Source organism: Aedes albopictus, chromosome 3 (genome assembly GCF_035046485.1).
Source record: "Aedes albopictus strain Foshan chromosome 3, AalbF5, whole genome shotgun sequence".
Taxonomy (NCBI): Eukaryota; Metazoa; Arthropoda; class Insecta; order Diptera; family Culicidae; genus Aedes; species Aedes albopictus.
The window spans coordinates 156,140,732-156,153,110 of NC_085138.1; the positions used below are offsets into that span (position 1 = coordinate 156,140,732).

Genomic DNA, 12,379 nt, shown 5'->3' on the forward strand with positions numbered 1-12,379 from the left:
GTTTCAATACCATCATGCGACATATCAAACTTTATGATTTTGAAAGTTATAGAATATTATTACGATGATTGGTCATTTAGAATACATTTGGATATTTTGGAATCGGTTGACCGATTTTCCGTAATCCAGTTCCGGCGAAAAGTTTTGGAAATGGTGCAATACTGTCATTTGGAATTTCAAACATCGCGGTTTCCTAATACACCGTTATGTGCTAGTTTTGCGTTGAATGCAATATTTCTGGCCATTTTAGAACCGACAAACTGATTACCGGGAAATGATTCTAGCGGTTCTGTGTTCCATTTTTCGAATGTGAACGAAACAGTATCATGCGACACCTCGAAATTCGTGGTTTTTCAAGATACATCATACTAAGCTGTTTTGTGTTATCCAAAATATTTCCTCCCGGTATTTCTTCAAGGCCATGGGGTTTTCAAGGAATACCTCTATCGATTCTTCCAGTGAATTCTCTAGGTATTCCTTTATGGATTCCTCCCGATATTTCTTCAATATGCTTCCCTTGGGTTTTTCCAGGCATCCCTGAAGTTTCACCAGACATTTTTGCAGAGATTCCTCCAGCAATCCCTCCTAGGATTATTCTAGAAATTCCTACTATGATACTTCCCGCAATTCTTCTAGGGATTTCTCTCGAGATTTCTATTGGTTTTTTTTTTCAGGAATTCTTGGTGAGGTTATTGAAGACAATCTTCTTGAGATTCTTCCAGAAGTTGCTCCGGTGATTCCTCCAGGAATTCCTTCATAGATTTTGGCCTGCGATTTCTCGAGAAATTCCTCATGGGATTCCTCCAAGAATTCGTATCGGCCTACCTCCAAGAATTGATTACCTGCAATTCCCTCAGAGACTATTTCACGGATTTCTCCGGAATACTTCTAAAGATTATTCTTGGGATTTCTCTAGGTATATATTCAAAGAACATCTTTTAGGATTCCTCCAAGCATTCCTTATGGGATTTCACAAGAGAATTCTCTAGTAATACCTACTAGTCTATAGAAAAATCACTAGCAGTATCACCAGAGGCATTTCTGGAAGTATCATAGGAAGACTATTCGAAAGAAACCCAGCAAGAATGTCAAGAGAAATCCATAGAGGGTTTCCTGCAGGTATCACAATAAAACTTTCTGGAGGAGTCTGTAAAATATCGTAGAATTTGTACCAGTTAGACCTATTAGAACCCCACTCTGTAATGGTCATCAGCCTAACTGAGGACCGCGAGCGGGTCTCTCATTCTCGCAGCTTCCTGCGTTTTGCAGCAGAGGTAGAACACTCAACCTAGCTCCGGCAGCCCGGAGATAGGAGAATAGCTCAGATCGAAAGTTAGTCAGTCTACTCACAGTGCGCGAATAAAGCAGTCGCAAATACACGATAGTCGTCGCAATAAACGTGTTCTATTCTATAATCACCAGTGTTCTTTAGTGTGGTGGAAGAAACCTCTCGTCGGTGCGAGAATAATTACTAGTGCGATCACCGTGCTAATCACTCTGGGCCACGGATTCCCCCAGAGGCGCGATTCGGAAATAATTCGTTTTGAGAAACGGTAGTTTCGGTCGTGGTTGACCAGTGCGTTAGGTCGAAGACGATATTCCTGAAAGAAACACAGTGGAAATCGCTTGTTGAATCCCTGTTGGAGCTCGAAGAGGGATTCCATTGGAAATTTTCGGAGAAATCCTAGGATAAAGTTTCTGGAGTAATTACTCGAGGAAACACCAAAGGAACTTCAGGAAGAAACGTAGAAAGATTACCTTGAATCATCACAAGAGTTTTTGAAGGAACCACAGGAAAATTTCTAAGAACAAACCCTAGAAGAATTAGGTATTACAGTAAGAATTTCAGGATGAGTCCTGGGAGAAATTGCTGAAAGAACCACAGTAGGAATCGCTTTGACGAATCCAGCTGGAACTCCTTCAGGAAAGCCAAGAGGAGCTCCTGGAGCATTGCCATGAAAAATTCGTGGGGGAATCCTGGGATATAATCTAAGCTTTTCCAGAAGTTCTTCCGGTGATTGCTCCAGGAACGTCTTCAGATATTTTATTCAGGAATTCCAGCTGGGATTAAATAGTTGCAACTGTGGTTCTGCCAACAAATCCTCCTAGGACTCCTCCAAAAGTGCTTGTCTTCATTAGTACCTTCAGGAGTTCTCCTAGAATTTCTCTAGTGATTTCTTGGTTTATTCAATAGTATTTGCTGGGATTATTCAAGGCAATATTTTGAACATTCTACAAAAAGTTCCTCCGGCGATTCTTCTAGGAATTCATTTAGAAATTTTATCGCGGGATTCCTTCACTCATTTCTTATGGGGTTCCTCCAGGAGCTCCTCATGACCTTCCTCCAGAAATTTCAGCTGGAATTCATCAACAAACTCTTCCTGCGGTTCTTCTATCTATTTTTGCTAGGACTCCTCCAGAAATTCTAACTATGAAAATTCAATAGTTCTGCTAGGGATTCTTCTAGACTTCTAGAGCCAACTCATGGTTTTTTTTTTGCTGGGATCCTGCCTGGCAACCCTCCTGGAATTCTTGCCGTAATTTGTTCGGTTGTTCTTCCAGGGATTTATCCAACGAATCATCCAGGAATTCCTCCAGAGATTTTATCCAAAGACTTTTCCAGAAATTCCTCATGACCTTCCTCCAAAGATTCCTCAACCAACTTCTCCTGCGGTTCTTCCAACAATTCCTGTCTCAGAAATTTTAACCTCCAGGAGCTCTTCTAGTGATTCCTATAGGATTTTATCCTGGCATTCTTGCTGTATTACTTCCGGGAAATCATCGTGAGATTTTTTCAACATTTCCTCTTGTGATTTCCTTAGGGCGTTCTCTATGAGTTCTCTATGACTTCTCCAGATATCCAGATATTTTTTTCTAGGGATTTTTCTTTGCATTTCTCCAGGAATTCCTGATGGGGTTTCTTTAGAAAGTCCTGCATAGTTTCCTTCAGCAATTCCTCCAAAAACTTTTGCTGAAATTTACACAATGATAAATCCCAGAATTCTTGTAAGAATTTCTTCAGAGATTTTTCCTATGATTCTTCCTGAAGTTCCTCCGGAGATTCTTCCAGGTATTTTTATCCAAGAAATTTTATCCAAAGATTCCCTCATAAATTTCTCAAGGGATTCCTCCAGGAGCTCCTATTGGCCTTCCTGAAAGAGTTCCTGCTGGATTCCTCAAATCAATGTTTTTTCCAACAATTTCATCCAGGACTCATCCAGAAATTTTTACTGTAATACCTCTCGGAAACCATCTAGGATTTCTTCTTATAATTTCACCTAAAGTTCCTTCGAAAACTTTTGAGATGATTCAAGGCAATCTTTCTACGATTCTCCCAGAAGTTGCTTTGGTGTTTGCTCTAGAAATTACTACACAGACATTATCCTGGGATATCTCAAAAAAAAAATTCATGGAATTCCTCCTGGAGCTCCAGCTGGGATTCCGCAAGCGATTCCTATTATGATTCTTTCAGAAATGCCTGCTAGGATTCCTCCAGAAAGTTTTATTGTGATACCTGCAGGAAAACCTCTATAGATTTTTCTTGACATTCTTGCTGGGATACTTGGGGGAATGCCTCTGGTGGTACTTGAAGTGATTATTCAAAAGACTAGTAGCTATTACTAGAGAATTCTCTTGTGAAATCCCATAAGGAATGCTTGGAGGAATCCTAAAAGATGTTCTTTGAATATATACCTAGAAGAATGCCTAGAGAAATCCCTGGAATAATCTTTAGAAGTATTCTGGAAAATCCGTGAAAGAGTCCCTGAAGGAATTGCAGGCAATCATCTCTTGGAGGTAGCCCAAAACGAGTTCTTGGAGGAATCCCATGAGGAATTTCTCGAGAAATCACAGTATTTCACAAAATCTCTGAAGGAATTCCTGGAGGAATCGCCGGAGAAACTTCTGGAAGAACCTCAAGAAGATTGTCTTCAATAACCTCACCAAGAATTCCTGAAAAAAAAAACAATATAAATCTCGAGAGAAATCCCTTGAAGAATTGCGGGAGGTATCATAGTAGGAGAGATTGCTGGAGGAATCTCTGCAAAATGTCTGGTAAAACTTCAGGGATGCCTGGAAAAACCCAAGAGAAGCATATTGAGGAAATATCGGGAGTTCACGAAGTTTGAGGTGTCGCATGATGGTATTGAAACTTATTCAAAAATTGACCCCGGAACCGGTTTCCCGGAACATCCGTAAAACTGGTTCCAAAAGGCACTTAGTGACCGGTATGGACTTCCAGACATATGTTTCTATCATTCTAGTTCATTTAGGTCTAAAAAATAAATGTTATCATATCGAAAATTCACTTTATCCAATATGGCCAATTCCAATGACCCATTTTGATTCCGGAATAACTCCGGAACCATATGGCCATTCCAAAAATCCCTGGAAAATCCCTAAACTAGAAGGATATTCGCTTCTTGTGTCAAAATTTGGTTGAAATATATTGAAAAACAAAAAAGTTATAGCGAAAAGAGTGTTTTTTCACACTCTCGTTAGGGGGGTTGGTAACGGAAGGGTTAAGAGAACTCTCTTTGATAGGGTTTCGGGTCGGACTAGAAGCTATCAAGTTGAAAATTATTAAAATGTGCTTTGGAAATTTTCCAGAATAGCTTGGATAATTCTACATCTATAGAATCGCCCACGCCCAGGTATAGGTAGCCTCTAACTGCATTAACAGTTGAAGCTTAGGCTTCCAAGCATTACCAGCCAGATAACTGGGTTTTGCAAACAAAGGATTATTTGTGGCAACACTTTGAGCGGCATGATGGAACTAATCCGAGCACGTTAAGTGTTATTAAAACACTTATGTAGTTGCATGAAGAAGGTGACGAGGTACATAAGTAACATTACAGCGTGCTTAACCTTCATTGCAATATTCGAGGCACCCGTTTGACTAAAGCTTGGAATACATAACAATCTTTAATGTCGATTAACTCATGAGAAAACTGTCAAGTTCGATTCAAATATAAGCTGAGTTCCAGACCTAATAGGCGAACCCGCAGACGAACCTATTTTAGATGTCGTTTCAGTGTCCTTGGTCCAGTCTATATGCCAAAGATGACTATGTCAAATATAAATTTCGTCAATCGCATATGATTCGGTTGTGATCAAAGGCAAGTTCAAAAGAAGAAAGGGAGACAGCTATAGACGCTATAATGTCTTGTAACCCGCGGTTACAATTTTGTACTACATTTATGTACACCACTGTTTTTTTGCAACATTTTGTTTGTTTTTTTATGATTTTTTTGTTTTAAATTAGTTTAGTTAAAATAGGGAAATAAAATCGTTATTTATTGTATCGGTGAGGCATTTGACCCCCAAGCTCCCCCACCACATGTCACACAAAAAACAGCAGCAGAAACAATCGAGTGCGGTGTGTGGTGTTGTTTTGTTTTTGCCCAGAGAAAAGAGAAAGTTACGGACCGCGAAGCGCAACGGACACAATTTTGATTCCCGTATCAATTGGTCCGGGAAAAGTGTAATTAAATCCCCGTGTCGTTTATTTTCTGCTGGATGGTTGTTCCCAGCCACGTCGGGAGTGCGCATAAGTAGTTCTCAAAAAGGAAAGTGCCGGCCTGCGGTTCGGGAACTAGTGAGTGCTACAGATAGTGCCAAAAAGTGTGGACCACCGCCATCGCGGTTCGCCAAGTGTTCCACACACTTACCGTTCTCGCTACACGGGCTCAGCCAATAGAGCCAGTCTCGCCCGTGTAGCTAATTGCCAAGGAGAACGAAGGCAGGACAGTACAAAGGGGCGTACTGCCTGCGGTAGTAAACCGCGGTTTCTACCGGGACTTGCTACGGCGAGTAGCCTGTCTGGTGATTTATCACCACCGTCGCTAGGGGGGGTCCGATAAAGGAGTCAATCTCCTCCCCCTAGCTAATTGTCAAAGACGACCGCTTTGCGGTCTTATAGTGCCCAGAAGAGAAGTGAGAAGAAGAAGAAAGAAGAAGAAGGAAGGAAGCTCCGCATAGACCGTGCGGGAGCGAAAGAACGACCACCACCACCACCGTTTAGCAGCAAGGGCCCCAACGTGTGACCAGCGACCAGTGCCTTGAGGGGAGAACGGGGCAAACAGGTCAGATAGATTATTATAAAAGTTTATTGCAAAATTGATTTATTATTATTTTTACATTTAATTCCATCCGAAATTCAAATATTAGTGGAGGTACCCTGCTTTAGGCCGCCCTGCCGGGTAACAGCGAGTAAGGGCTGAAAGTCTCTCCTTACAGTCTAGAGAAAACTTCCCTAAATACAAATACAAAAAGGTTCGTGTTAAACTTCATCCATTGATTCACGGTTTTCAGATCTAGGTATGTCTTTGGGGTCTCCAGTTAGCCTAGTGGTTAAGGCTATGGATCGCCAATCCGGAGACGGCGGGTTCGATTCCCGTTCCGGTCGGGAAATTTTCTCGACTCCCTGGGCATAGTGTATCATTGTACTTGCCTCACAATATACAATTTCATGCAATGGCAGGCAAAGGAAGCCCTTCAATTAATAACTGTGGATGTGCTCAAAGAACACTAAGTTGAAGCGAGGCAGGCCAAGTCCCAGTTGGGACGTAGAGCCATAAAGAAGAAGAAGAAGAAGAAGAAGTATGTCTTTCTGGACTGAGATACATTCGTTTTCCTCTCATCGCACTCTACATACCTTTCCCGATAAGACGGGAGCTGCAGTCTTTAGGTCACCTGGTTTGTCATTTATTAATACATTTTATTGAATTTAAATTGAGCTTTAAACTTATTCACTTTTTTGTGTTGCCTTTCATTTGCTTCAAAAAGTCACAAACATCAACAAAACAAAGCGCGGAAAAAAAATTAAATTGAAAAACAATAACTTAAAATGCACGAACAATATTATTTTGGAAAAAGTGAGTGGTTCAAACGTAAGAAACACAGTATAATAGGGTCTGGGACCATTTGGGCAGGAGCACCTATTTTGGGCACTTGCTGCTATAACTCAGTCAATTTCAAACCGATTGACTTGAATTTTTGAACACGACTAGATACTGTGCGTATCTGATCGTATCTCAAAAATCAAGTCAATCGGTTTAAAATTGACTGAGTTATAGCAGCAAGTGCACAAAATAGGTGCTTCTGCCCAAATGGTCCCAGACCCTATATTATTAAATAAAGATCTGATTTTCCCAAGGGGACGGCAACCTATTTTTTCACTATGGAGTTTGACAGGTTGGATTGTGCTTCCTTACGTGGAGCATAAATTTATGCTCCAGCCAAAATATTCACCTACACAGTCGTGAAATTAGAATGTTTACCTTTTTACGAGGGATATTGGTGCAAAACGCTTGCATCAAGATCTCATAAAAGTGTTGATCATGAAAAAGGGGCATATTTGATCATTTGCAATTTGAGAGTGTCAATGTTTAGGTTAAGTTCCTACAGAGAGTGGGAATTGTTTGTGAAAAGACACACAACACCTCTTTTCGCAAACATTGTTCGCCAAAGTGCGTTTTTCCTTATTTTCTCCTGCTGCTGTATTGCGTGAACGTTGGTATTAGTGAGCTCTGGTTGCACATGATAAGCGGCAACAAAATCAGATCACCATAGCTCCCCCGTGGATTTTCCAGAATTTTAAGACGCTTCAGAGGATTTTCGGCGAGTTTCCGAGACGTCACAGAGGCGTTTTTGGAGGGTTCTAGGTACGTTACTGGGAGTTCGACAGGATTTCAGGGAATTCTGGACGATTTTCAACGGGTTTCACAAGTATAACAAAACCTCCCTGAAACATCCTGTAAATCCTTGAAACACCCTGAAACGCCCCTAAAAGCCCCCCTGAAACATCCTGTAACACCCAGATACCCTGAAACCTTCTTAAGCGCATCTGAAACGCCCTGTAACCACTTGAAACGTCCCTGAAACGCCACTAAAAGCCCACCTGAAACATCATAGAACCCCCTGAAACCTCCAGAAACCCCCAAAACTGCGAGTTATTTTTTTTTAATTCCTCCTGAAATTTCCAAATGCAAACGCAATAGCTTGAAAAACTTCCAAGAAAATTGATGAATAATTTTCGAAAGTAATTGACGAAGATTTTACCGGATTACCTAAGGAATTTCCACAAAATTGCCGAAGGAATTTTCTAAGGAATTGCCTACATTGTCCAAAATATTAGCTAAAAAAGTTTCCAAAAGAGTTGCCAAAGAAATTTCTGAAAAAAAGTTCGAATGAGTTTCTTAAATATTTGCAGAAGAAAGTCATCAAGAAACTACTGAAGAAATCCTCAAAAGCATTACTGGCACCAAATGAAAGCTACAACATCCTAGTAGAACCCTATACAATTTTACTTGGATTGCACATTTGGTTACCGAGATATCTTTCAAAGAGTACTTGGGAGTAATACAGGTTAACTTTTTGAGAGATTTTTGACCAAGTGTATTATAATAAATATCTCAGCCGTCTGTCAAACTATTTGGGTTATCTTAGCATCAAATGAAAGCTACAATATCCTTGTAAAAGGCCCTGAAATTTTATCTCGATTGGACATTTGGTTACTGAGATATCTTTCGAAGAGTATTTCAATAAATTCCTTTTTTTTACCCTTCTTACACCCATAAGAAGGGTATAAATATCGCTCGAAAAACCGACTTTCGATCCGAGGCCCGGAGGGCCGAGTCTCATATACCAATGAACTCAGCTCGACGAACTGAGCAAATGTCTGTATGTGTGTGTGTGTATGTGTGTATGTGTGTGTGTGTGTATGTGCGTTACAAAAAAAAGTCACGCACGTTTCTCAGCCGTCTGTCAACCGATTTGAGTTCTCTTGGAAGCAAATGAAAGCTACTACATCCTAGTAGAACGCTATTGAATTTTTTTTCGATTGGACGTTTGGTTACCGAGATATCTCTCGAAGAGTACTTATGAGTCATATTTTTAAACTTTTTGAGATTTTTGACCAAGTGTATCATAATAAATATTTCGGCCGTTTGTCAATCGATTTAAGTTCTCTTGGCACCAAATGAAAGCTACAGCATCCTAGTAGATCACCCAGAAATTTTATTTCGATTGGACATTTGGTTACAGAGATATCTTTCGCAGAGTACTTAGGATTTATACAACTAAACTTTTTGAGATTTTTGACCAATTGTATAATAATAAATATCTTAGCCGTCTGTCAACCGATTTCGGTTATCCTGGCACCAAATGAAAGCTACAACATTCTAGTAGAACCCTATACAATTTCATTAGGATTGGACATTTGATTACCGAGATATCTTTTAAAGAGTACTTGGGAGTAATACAGGTTAACTTTTTGAGAGATTTTGGACCAAGGGTACCATAATAAATATCTCAGCCATCTGTCAACCGATTTGGGTTCTCTAAGCACCAAATGAAAGCTACAATATCCTTGTATAAGGCCCTGAAATTTTATTTCGATTCGACATTTCATTACTGAGATATCTTACGAAGAGTATTTCAAAAAAAATCTTTTTTATTATTATATTCACTTGTTATCTTGCATTAGTTTTTCACCAGTCTATGGGAAATTATTTTTCAATAAATAATGCTGATCTCATACAAAGTGTATTCTAGCAGGTTATTGTTTTCAACAAAATTATAATTAACAAATTACAAATATACATGAATTTTATGAAAACTAACAATATGTTAAATGAAAGCTTTGAATTTATATATTGTGGGAAAATGCAAGAACCGGACAGCCAAAATAACTAGTTAATGCCAAAACTGATTAACTTAGTAGATATATAATTTTTGTCTTTTTTACACCATAACCATGAATACCAAGTACTTCGGAGCTAATTTATTCGACTGATTAAGAGATATTAGACAAAGTGCATCTCGCTGATTTTCTTATCCATTTGTTAATCGATTCAAGATTATTTGGCAGTTAACAAAAGATACAATATTCCAGAATATGAAAGCTATTTTTTAACATTTCATATAAGATTCTAGGAGGTGTCTGGCATTTCTGGTAAGTCCATGGTCTGATGCTATTTTGGGAACCAATTCACTAGATGTCAAACCCACAATATTTTCTAGAACTTTTTTCACATAAAATAAATTTGCTTAATACGCATAATACAGCAATATTTTTAATAAGTGTAAGAAGGGTTCTGTTCACCATAGGTGGATTAAATCGGGTTTTATTATTATATTCGCTTGTAATCTTGCATGAGCTTTTGACCTGTCTAAGGAAAATTATTTTTCAATAAATAATGCTGACCTCATATAAAATGTAAAATGTATGATTTACATAGTAGATATAACCATGCATACCAAGTACTTCGGAGCTAATTTATTCGACTGATTAAGAGATATTAGACAAAGTGTATCTCGCTGATTTTCTTATCCATTTGTTAATCGATTAAAGATCTTTTAGCAGTTAACAAAAGATACAATATTCCAGAATATGTAAGCTATTTTTTAAAAATTTCACACAAGATTCTAGAAGGTGTCTGGCATTTCTGGTAGTTTTTTCCATGGTCCATGATGCTATTTTGGAAACCAATCCACTAGATGCCAAATCAACAATATTTTCTAGAACTTTTGGTCAATCACACAAAATAAATTTGTTAAATACGAATAACACAACAATATTTTTAATAAGTGTAAGAAGGGTTCTGTTCACCATAGGTGGATTAAGTCGGGTTTTTAGTAATGTAAGTTAATTTTTCATATCATAATGTAAGTTAATTTTTAATAATCTTGCGCAAAAACAACAACTGATCGAAACCCTCCCGTACGAATAAGACTAAAAGTCGGCCATCACGGATTCTTGGATTTGCGTGGCGGCAGTGGCAGTTGCGGATGACGTCAGTGGCTACCACAAGACAGACGGCGAAAAGCGTTTTCTTCCTCCTTTCAAGTCGGCTCCGACTCTAGATATGTAGCTATAGCCGATCCAGCCGATTCGCGACAGCAAAGCAACGACGACGACGACCAACGATGAACGGTGGCAATAGGTACGAACGATGTGCGAGAGCAGGAAAATTTTAAAATGTCGGAAAAACGATGTGGAAAATTAGCCTTCTGATATTTATTCAAGAGCAGCCAGCACGCAGTTCCATTGTTTCTCGATCACGATTCACCAGCACCAGCCGGAGAATTAGGTCGAGGATATCTGATGGTCATGGTTCTTCTTTTTCGCGTTCTCCGTTATTCTTTGAGAAACGAAGTTTTCACTGTAAAATTAGATCAGCACACGATCTTCATTTTCTTCTCAGGTGACATTTTTGCTTCTTCATCAGTCGACCCATATTTCACTTCTAATCAAAATTTTCCCATTTTTCTCGGTCCACAATCATTTTTTCTGGTTGTGTTTCGCATTTTTCACGATCATTACCATTGACGAAACAGCCACGAAACAATTCACAACCGATAAACTCTCGAATTTCTCGAATAATGAAATTTTTCACCCTCTGTCTTCGCGATTTATTATTCTTTTTCCTTTTCCGGAAAAATCTCTGCAGAAAAAAAAAGTGGACAATTTCCACTTTTGCCACACGCGCGATCAGAACCACTGCCTCGAACGAACTGAGCGCGTTTCGTGAATTTTCCTCGCTCGAGGGAGGCAAATTTTCGCTTTTCGCTTCGTTCGACTCGAACCCTTCTCAACGGAAAATAGGGAGAGTCTAGCAAAATTGCAACCGTGAGACGCACCGTGAATCGTGATTCGATATACCCACGTTCATCTCAGGTGGAGGTTTGGTGTGCGTGAGATGCGCGCACGGCTTTGGGTTGTTATTTTGATTTTGAATAATCCGCCACCACCATGCGCCGCGCCGGCTTGATTTGGATCTCGCTCACGCCTCTGCCGTACGACGACGGTTACAAAACCGGTGATAGGTTTTTGCGACAATTGGTAGACTATAGATGTGTTTCATTAATTTAGTTCAGCATCTTAGACTGAGTCCACAATATTAAATACGCCACACATTTTGGTTCACTGCTGCTTCTCTCTTACCTCCAGAACGTACTACACTCCCCAAGTCACTCTCGACCTGGTTAGTAAGAGCTATGAAAGAAATATTGTTCCCGTAATGCTGAAGGCTCTTACTGAAAGCTTGAGGTTGCTTCAATACGTTGAAAATTCCTTCAGATAATTATTTGAAAATCAAGTTAAATCAAGAGAGAATCTGTACAACCGTGCTAGAGGAACGAGAGGTTCATCCCTCGGATTTATCCCTAAAAAAGCATAAGAGTTTCTTTTCTTAGGATCTCAAATGTTGTCGCGGAATTTCTATTAGATATTTTCTCGGGATTCCTCTTGAAGATTTTTGTCGATTCCTTTCGGTGTTGCTCTTAAAACCTCTCCAGGAGATTTCCCCGGAATTCCTCCCAGAGTTTCGACAGCAGATATTCCTGGGATTTCAGCTCCTCCAGGAAGTTTTACACG

The 12,379-nt window shown here is 39.5% G+C and overlaps 1 protein-coding gene across 2 annotated transcripts in view; it reads right to left on the reverse strand.

The window, feature by feature from the left end:
• Nucleotides 1–11,771, reverse strand: part of LOC109422734 (muscle M-line assembly protein unc-89) — an 88,409-nt gene extending 76,638 nt beyond the window's left edge. The window contains exon 1 of one of the 2 annotated variants that reach the window (XM_062842304.1): nucleotides 11,327–11,771. The gene's annotated coding sequence lies outside the window, so the exon portion shown is untranslated. The remainder of the gene's footprint in view (nucleotides 1–11,326) is intronic. The other variant, XM_062842303.1, reaches the window with a different exon arrangement.
• Nucleotides 11,772–12,379: the final 608 nt, after the last annotated feature.